We start from the raw sequence: 9,332 nt of genomic DNA, 5'->3' as shown, positions 1-9,332 counted from the left end.
TGGAGTAAAACTGTTTACGTTATGCCTCCGTCTAAATGCGCAATGTGCAATCGTAGTATTTCATAGTAATTTATAATAAACAGAACAGTCAAGGTAACATAGAAATGCACTCAAATCAGCGTGAGTTAAGCAGTCTGATTCCTGGTGGAAGAAGCTGTCCCGGAGCCTGTTGGTCCTGGCTTTTCTGCTGCGGTAGCGTTGCCCCGATGGTAGAAGCTGGAATATATTGTGATTACCGTGACTCAGGTGCCCCATGATCCTGCGGACCCTTTTTACACACCTGTCTCTGAAAATTTCCTGAATCATGGGAAGTTCACAACTGCGCTGGGCTGTCCGCACCACTCTCTGCAGAATCCTTCGATTAAGGGAGGTAAAGTTCCCATACCAGGCAGTGATGCAGCCAGTCAGGATGCTCTCAATTATGCTCCTGTAGAAAGATCTTTGGATTTGGGGGCCCATACCAAACTTCCTCAACCGTCTGAGGTGAAAGAGGTGCTGTTGTGCCTTTTTCACCGCACAGCTTGTGTGTACGGACCACGTGAGGTCCTCAGTGATGAGGATCCTGAGGAACATAAAGCTGTTTACCCTCTCAACCCCAGATCCATTGTTGTCAGTAGGGGTTAGCCCGTCTCCATTCCTCCTGTAATCCACAACCAGCTCCCTTGATTTTCCGACATTGAAGGAGAGGTTGTTTTCTCGACACCATTGTGTCAGGGAGATGATTTCTTCCTTGCAGTCCACCTCATTATTGTTTGAGATTGGGCCAATCAATGTGGTGCTGTCGGCAAATTTAATGAACAGATTGGAGCTGTGGGTGGCCGGTTAGCAGAAGGACTGTTGTATGTGGTTATTACATCTGATAGGAAAGAGCTTCCGTAACGGTCCTTGTGACAGCGGTGCTGAGTGAGTCTGTTCGAAAGGGTGCTCCGCTGTCTGTGCAGTCGCTCATGGAGAGGTTGTGCCCGATCATCCGTAATTGATGTCCGTTTGTTTAGTGACACCACTCCTCTCCACCACTCACTCGAAAGAGCCCCGGTTGTGGCCAAGGACGGTTCCAACCTTTCTGATGAGTTTATTTTGCATCGATGCTGCTCCCCCAACGTAAAGCGGCAAAGAAAACTGCAGTCGCTACAACAGACTGTTAAAACATCTCCAGCATCCTGCCTGACACATTCAAGGATCTCGGCTTCCTTAGAAAATGGAGACCGCACATCCCCTTCTTGTGAACAGCCTTACTTCTGTTACTTGTGTTCTCAGCGCCCGGTTCCAGTGGATTTCACTGAGTGACATCGAAAATATTTCAGTCACGTTTCCGGCTGAGATGAGATACTACTTCATCCCCAAGGATCAACAACTGATATATCGGTGTTTCAATGGAAATATCTGGTCACTCCTTAAATATCCGGACAGAGGTGTGTTGTGTTTGAGAATTCCCGGACACAAATTGCTGTTTCTTTCCTGTAGAAAGATTTACAGAAGACATCAATGGATGAAGGACTGAATTTCGGGGACGGCATGGTCGTGTACTTTGGTAGAAGAAATAAAAGGGCAGACGGTTTTGTAACTGGAAAAAATATTAAAAAAACATAAAAAATTAAAGGGCCTTCTGAATCCTCGTGTAGGCTTCCCTGAAGGGTAATTTGCAGGTTGAGTCGATGTTGAGGAGGTTCTCTGTGATGTTGGCATTCACTTCGAGAGGAAAAGCAAGGATGCATTGGTGAGGCTTTACAAAGAGGCCTCACTTGGAGCATTGTGAGCAGTTTCCGGCCCCATATCCAAGAAAAGATGTGCTGACCTCGGAAGGTGCTCAAAGGAGCCACAGGAATTTGAACAGGACCCCACTAAGTCTGTTGACGGGACATTAACCGTCTAGACTTCAACAGTCCTCTCTCCAATCCCAGCCTCACTCCTTCTGAACGTTGGACTCTCCACTCCCAGTGCACTGATCCTAACCTCACCATCAAACCCGCAGATAGGGGAGGTGCTGTAGTTGTCTGTCGGACTGACTCCTACCTTGCTGAGGCCTATCGCCAACTCTCAGACACCTCCTCTTACTTACCCCTCGAACAGGACCCCAGTAAGGAACACCAGGACATCGTCTCCCACACCATCACCAACCATTTTGACTCTGGAGATCTCCCAGCACCACCACCAACCTCATACAGTAGCTGAGCCTACTGGGCCTGAACACCTCCCTGTACAACTGGATACTAGACTTCCTGACTGGGAGACCTCAGTCAGTCCGGATCAGAGGCAGCATCTCCAACACCATCACACTGAGCACGTGCCCCCCCCCCCCAGGGCTGTGTGCTCAGTCCACTGCTGTTCACTCTGCTGACCCACGACTGTGCTGCAACACACAGCTCGAACCACATCATCAAGTTCGCCGATGACACCATCGTGGTGGGTCTCATCAGCAAGAACGACGAGTCAGCTTACAGAGAGGAGGTGCAGCGGCTAACGGACTGGTGCAGAGCCAACAACCTGTCTCTTAATGTGAACAAAACAAAAGAGATGGTTGTTGACTTCAGGAGGGCACGGAGCGATCACTCCCCACTTAACATCGACGGCTCCTTGGTAGAGATCGTAAAGAGCACCAAATTTCTTGGTTTTCACCTGGCGGAGAATCTCACCTGGTCCCTGAACACCAGCTCCATAGCAAAGAAAGCCCAGCAACGTCTCCACTTTCTGCGAAGGCTGAGGAAAGTCCATCTCCCACCCCCCATCCTCATCACATTCTACAGGGGTTGTACTGAGAGCATCCTGGGCAGCTGCATCACTGCCTGGTTCGGAAATTGCACCGTCTCAGATTGCAAGACCCTGCAGTGGATAGTGAAGACAGCTGAGAAGATCATCGGGGTCTCTCTTCCCTCCATCACGGACATTTACACTACATGCTGCATCCACAAAGCAAACAGAATTATGAAGGACCCCTTGTATGCACCCCTCATACAAACTCTTCTCCCTCCTGCTGTCTGGGAAAAGGCACCAAAGCTTTCGGGCTCTCACGAACAGACTATGTAACAGTTTCTTTCCCCAAGCTATTAGGCTGCTCAATAGCCAGAGCCTGGACTGACACCTTGCCCTACTGTCCTGTTTAATATTTATTGTAATGCCTGCACTGTTTCTGTGCACTTTATACAGTCCTGGGTAGGTCTGTAGTCTAGTGTAGTTGTTTCTTTTTTCTCTCTGTGTTGTTTTTTTACATAGTTCAGTCCAGTTTTTGTGACATGACACAGTAACACCATGGTCCTGAAAAACGTCGTCTCATTTTTACTATGTACTGTACACAGCAGTTATGGTTGAAATGACAAGAAAAGTGACTTGACTTGACTTGACTTGACAATACTCCCCGGACCCCGAAGCTCCTGTTTCTGCCTCCTCCGCAAAATCCTAAACCCCCGTGTCCAGGTAGACCCATTGTTCCAGCTTGTTCCTCCCCAATGAACACATAGCATACCTCGACTCTGTCTTATCCCCAATCACCCACGGTTCAGTCTCTCCCTACCTACAGCGGCATGCAAAAGTTTGGGCACCCCGATCAAAAATTCTGTTACTATGAATAGCTAAGCGAGTAAAAGATGACCTGATTTCCACTTTCCATTCCCATTCTGATATATCAATCCATGGCCTCCCCCACTGTCATAATCACGCCACACTTACACTGGAGAACCAACGCCTTATATTCCGTTTGGACAGACTGCAACCTGGTGGCATGAACAACGATTTCTCAAAGTTCCGGTGATGCCCCTCATTCTCCATTTCCCATTCCCTTTTTCCACTCTCATGTTATCTCCTTGCCTCCCTCTGGTGCTCCACTCCCGATTTTTCTTCCAATGCCTTCACCAATCAACTTCACACCTCATCCCCCCTCCCGATTTCACCAATCACGCTGTTTCACTCCCCGCTCCTCCGACCTTTTAGATCTACTCTGAGATTTTTTTAAATCTCCAGTCCTGCCGAAGGGTTTCGACCCGAAAGGTCGACAGTTCTTTTTCTCCATAGATGCTGCCTGGCCTGCTGAGTACCTCCGCCATTTTGTGTGTGTTGCTCATAAAAATGATTCCGGGAATGAAACTCTTGTCACATCAGAGGCATTTGATGACTCTGGGCCTCCACTCACTGGAATTCCGAAGAATGAGGGGGAGCTCATTGAAAACCTATCAGGTGTTGAAATGTCTCGATGGAATCGATGTGGAGAGGATGTTTCCTGTGGTGACCCAGAGGACAGAGGCTCAGAATAGAGCGACGTCCTTTTAGAGAGGAGATGAGAGGAATTTCTTTACCAAGAGCGTCGCGAACTGTAGGATGTATGGCCTCTGGACTGACCGTAAACGTCAGCCTGTGACGTAGCACAATGTCATTCTCTCATTGGTGTTACTCCCTGTTGTCGCTGTGCTGCCCGTGTGCGCGGTTGCACAGTATCTGAAACACTCCCACGCAGATCGCAGTCGGTGCGGCGCTGATGGAATTTTCTTTCGTTGGAAGTGCTGTGCAGTGTTCAGGCCATGCAGAAAGATTCCTGCCCAGATCAGTGGCCATGTTCCACAGTGCCACAAAGAGCCCGTGATATCACATGGCTAATCCGGGAGACTCTCCAATTACTCTGACCCACCCACTCCAGCTGACTGACGGTGGTGAACCCATCGATGTCCAAACTCTTGTCTCTCTGCTTCAATCACATGGACGGTACAAGAACCTCAGGACTCGCACCACCAGGTTCAGGGACAGCGGCTGCCTTCCCCAGGGACAGATCCCTTCCCCAGTGATCAGGATCGTGAACAACAGAGGATAATAACACTGCCTTGTCCATCCATTGAGATGCTCCCACAACCAATGATCGCACTTTAGCGAATTTATATCTTGTTATTTCATCTCCCGTTATTTATTGCTATTTATTTATATTTGCATTTGCACAGTTTGCTGTCTTCTGGTTGATATTTCACTGATGCTGTTATAGTCACCATTCTGTGGATTTTCTGAGTATTCTGGGAACACACGGAGACTGATATCTCCAGCTCACGAAAGCGTCATCAGACAAACTCTCAGCCAATCAGTGAACAGAATTGGGAGACGCATGTTCTCATTGGCGGGGGAGTGCAGGTGGGCGGGACGCTGAGTTCTGGGACACGTATGTTCTCATTGGCGGAGGATTGTAGGTGGGCGGGACACTGAGCGCTGGGAGCAGCATGTTCTCATTGGCGGAGAAGTGTAGGTGGGCGGGACGCTGAGCGCTGGGAGACACAAGTTCTCATTGGTCGAGGAGAGTAGGTGGGCGGGACACTGAGCTCCCGGAGCGGGCCGAACATGGAACCGGGAGCGAGTGGATCCGGGGAGAAGCGGCAGATCGCGAGTTGTATCTCGGGGAAAGGCTGCAACACCGGCCGGGGGTTTGAATCCTTCCGATATCTGAGGTGAAGAGACTGTGAGATGTTTCAGCTACACGGAGGGCACACGCTCTTTCCCCGGCGAGGATCGGGGCCTATTGTCTGGAGTTGTCTCCCAGACCTGTCCCTGACTGCTGGGAGACGGGAGCTGCCCCACAGCGGCTGCCGATGGACCTCCGGAGCTCTCACCGCTCCCCTGTGCAATCCGAACGGCTGAAAACCAAGGGAGAACAAAGCGCAAAGGTAAACCCGTGCTTTAGAAAATACGAAACAGGAGTAGTCGTGGCCATTCGGCCTTTGTGCGTGTTCTGTCCTTTCCTGCGATTACGCCCGATCTTTGAGATCAGCACCACTTTCCTGCGACGTTCCCATAATCGCTGGGCCCCTAAATTTTTCTTTAAATTCATAAACCTAGTGGAGAAAATTCCAAAGATTCACCACACTCTGGGTGAGAAAAATTCCCCTCATCCTGATGAGCTAGCCTCGGATTTTGAGTCTGTGACCCCTGGTTCCACACCCCAGCCAGGGGAAACATCACTCCTGCCCCGTCCCTGTCAGTACCCTGTGAGACTGTGTCTGTCTCAGTCTGACCACCTCTTATTTCTCTCATTTTGAGATAGGCCCAGTCAGTGTAATCTCTCTGAGGACACCAGCACAACCCCAGAATCAATCTGGGAATCCTCTTCATTCCTTTTATCCCACAGACTGAGAGTGGAGCAGACCTGTGTACTCTCTCACCAGGACCCTGGTTAACTTCAGAGGAGTTCGTCATTCTTGTATTAGACCCCATAGGACCATTTTGCCGATCACGTCTGCTCCATCATTTCATCATGGCTGATCCATTTTACCTCTCTTTCGCAGTCTCCTGCCTCACCCCCTCCACACCGCCCCATATCCCTTCATGCCCTGACTGATCACAAGTCTTATCAACCTCTGTCTTAAATATACATAATGACTTGGCCTCCGTAGCTGCCTGGGGCAACAATTTCCACAGATTCAGTCCTCTCTGCCACAGAAATTCCTCCTCATTTCGGTTCCAAAAGGACAACCCTCTATTCTGAGGCTACGTTCTCTGGTCTTAGACCCGCCCACCAGAGAAAACATCCTCTCCACATCCACTCTGTCAGGGTCTTTCAACATTCAATTAGGTTACCCGTCAGTCTTCTGAATTCCAGTGAAAAATGGCCCAGAGCCATCAGACGCTCTTCACATTACAAGCCGTTTAATCCTGGAATCATTTTCATGAGCCATTGAACCCTTTCCAGTTTCAGCACATCTTTCCAGGATAAGGGCCCAACACTGCTTCAATACTCCAGGTGAGGCCTCACCAATGCTTTATAAAGACTCAGCATTACATCCTCATCCTCTTCTAATGAATAGTGAGATCACATTTGCTTTCCCCACTCCTGCAAACTCACCCTGCACACGGACTCCCACTTACCTTTGCATCTCAGTTTCTGCATTTTTCTCCATTTAGAAAATAACCAACCCTTTTATTTCTGAGACCAAAGAGCATGAGCGTACATTTCCCGACAGTGTGTCCCATCTGCCACTTCATTGCTCAGTCTCCGAAGCTGTCTAAGTCCTTATGTAGTCCCTCTGTTCCCTCAAACCCCGAATCCAATCCTTTGTATATGATATAATGTTTGATTTTTTAAATCTGACTTGCTGTGAGAATAACCTGTTTTGAGACCTTTGAAAACCAAATGGGAATCTGAACAAATGACAACTTTACATGGACAGATTCCCTGCACCCACTGTAAGCATGAAATGATGGCGACCAGTTCTGCTGTTGATCATGATAAATGGATGGTAGGTTGATTCTTTATCATTACCTATAATTCACGCATAACACAGCAATACCAACATTCCCAGTTAAATTATATTTTCATGCTTCTGTAAAAATGGTTAAACTATCTCAGTAACTTCCTTAATATATAGTGAACCAACCCATATTCCCAGGGTGATAAAAACCCAGGCACCCAAAACTAAAAACACTCTTCTTGTGAAGTTCCCCACAGTCCTCCAACACACCTTGAACAGATTAATCATTTCTTTCCCCTTATATTAATCCAGTATGTTAACATGAAATTGAAACTCCGCAATTTCAACCAGTAAAGCCGAAACAGACCTGACTGCACCACAACACAATCTCAAAGCCTGTGCTTGTATCACAACCAAACAAAATAAAGTTGAAGATGAAGCTGATCTATAAACCACAACCATAATCAAGAACAATGAAATTGTTTAACAAATATTTTCATGTAACACCCAGAATACGCACAGGGATAACTGAGAATATTTAATGTTTCTTGATATTCATCAACTATTTTCTGCTAATCGAAATGGAAAGAACCTACTCGCATTTACTGTCTATATCCCCCATAATTTTGTAAACCTCTATCAAATCCCCCCTCATTCTTCTACGCTTCAAGGAATAAAGTCCTAACCTGTTCAATCTTTCCCTGTAACTCAACTCCTGAAGACCTGGCAACATCCTAGTAAATCTTCTCTGCACTCTTTCAATCTCTCCAACCTCTCCATGGATACCTCATGTCTGAACCTTCTGAACTGACCTCCCATGTGGGACCTTGTCAAAGACCTTACTAAGGTTCATGTAGACAACATCCAGAGCCTTTCCTTCATCTACTTTCTTGGTCACCTCCTCGAAAAACTCTACAACATTCATTAAACACGATCTACCACGCACAAAGTCATACTGACTATCCTTAATCAACCCTTGGCTGTCCAGATTCTTGTAAATCCGATCTCTCTTAACATCTTACAATAATTTACATACTACTGATGTCAGGCTCACTGGCCTGTAATTACCTAGTTTACTATTGGAGCCTTTTTTAAACAATGGAATAACAAGAGCTACCCTCCAATCCTCTGGCACTGCACCCGTGGCTGAGGACATTTTAAATATTTCTGTCAGGGCCCCTGCAATTTCTACTCTAGTCTCTCTCAAGGTCCGAGCAAGCACCTCCTCCTCTTTAATCTACAAATGTTCCATGACACTACTGCTTGTTTCCCTTTCTTCCATATACACTATGCCAGTTTCCTGAGTAAATACTGATGCAAAAAAGCTGTTTTAAGATCTCCCCCATCTCGTAAGGCTCCACACATAGACGACCACTCTGATCTTCTAGGAGACCAATTTTGTCCCTTACTATCCTTTTACTCTTAATATACTTGTAGAAACCCTTCAGGTTTTCCTTCACATTATCTGCCAAAGCCACCACATGTCTTCTTTTTTCCTTCCTGATTTCCTTCTTTAGTATTTTCTTACGTTTTCTATACTCTTTAAGTAACTCATTTGCTCTTTGTTGCCTCTACCTGCTATACACTTCTCTCTTTTTCTTAACCAGATCGCCAATGTCCCTTGAAAACCAAGGTTCCCTATGCCTGTTAACTTTGTCTTTAATCCTGGCAGGAAAATGCAAACTCTGCACCCTCAAAATTTCACATTTGGAGGCCTTCCACTTACTGAACACTTCGTTGTCAGGAAAAAAAAACTTATCCCAATCCACTCTTCCTAGATCCTTTTTCATTTCCACAGAATTGGTCCTCAACTCGAGGACCAGACCCATCCTTATCCATAATTAACTTGAAACTGATGACATTATGGTCACTTGATCCAAAATGTTCGCCTACACATACTTCTGTCACCTGACCTGTCTGGTTTCCTAATAAGAGATCAAGTATTGCATCCTCTCTCGTAGGTACCTCTATATGTTGATTTAGAAAACTTTCCTGAAAACATTTCACAAACTCCAAGCCATCTCCCCTGTAGTCCCAGTCAATATGTGGAAAGTTAAAATCCCCTACTATTACAACTTCCTGTTTCTTACATCGGTCTACTATCTTTATACAGATTTGCTCCTCCAATTCTCTCTGACTATTGGGCGGTCTATAATACACCTCTATTAGTGTGGTCACCTT

Source organism: Hemitrygon akajei, unplaced genomic scaffold, assembly GCF_048418815.1.
Source record: "Hemitrygon akajei unplaced genomic scaffold, sHemAka1.3 Scf000034, whole genome shotgun sequence".
Lineage (NCBI taxonomy): Eukaryota > Metazoa > Chordata > Chondrichthyes > Myliobatiformes > Dasyatidae > Hemitrygon > Hemitrygon akajei.
The sequence above is the reverse complement of the archived record's forward strand: the minus strand, read 5'-3'. Positions refer to the sequence as shown.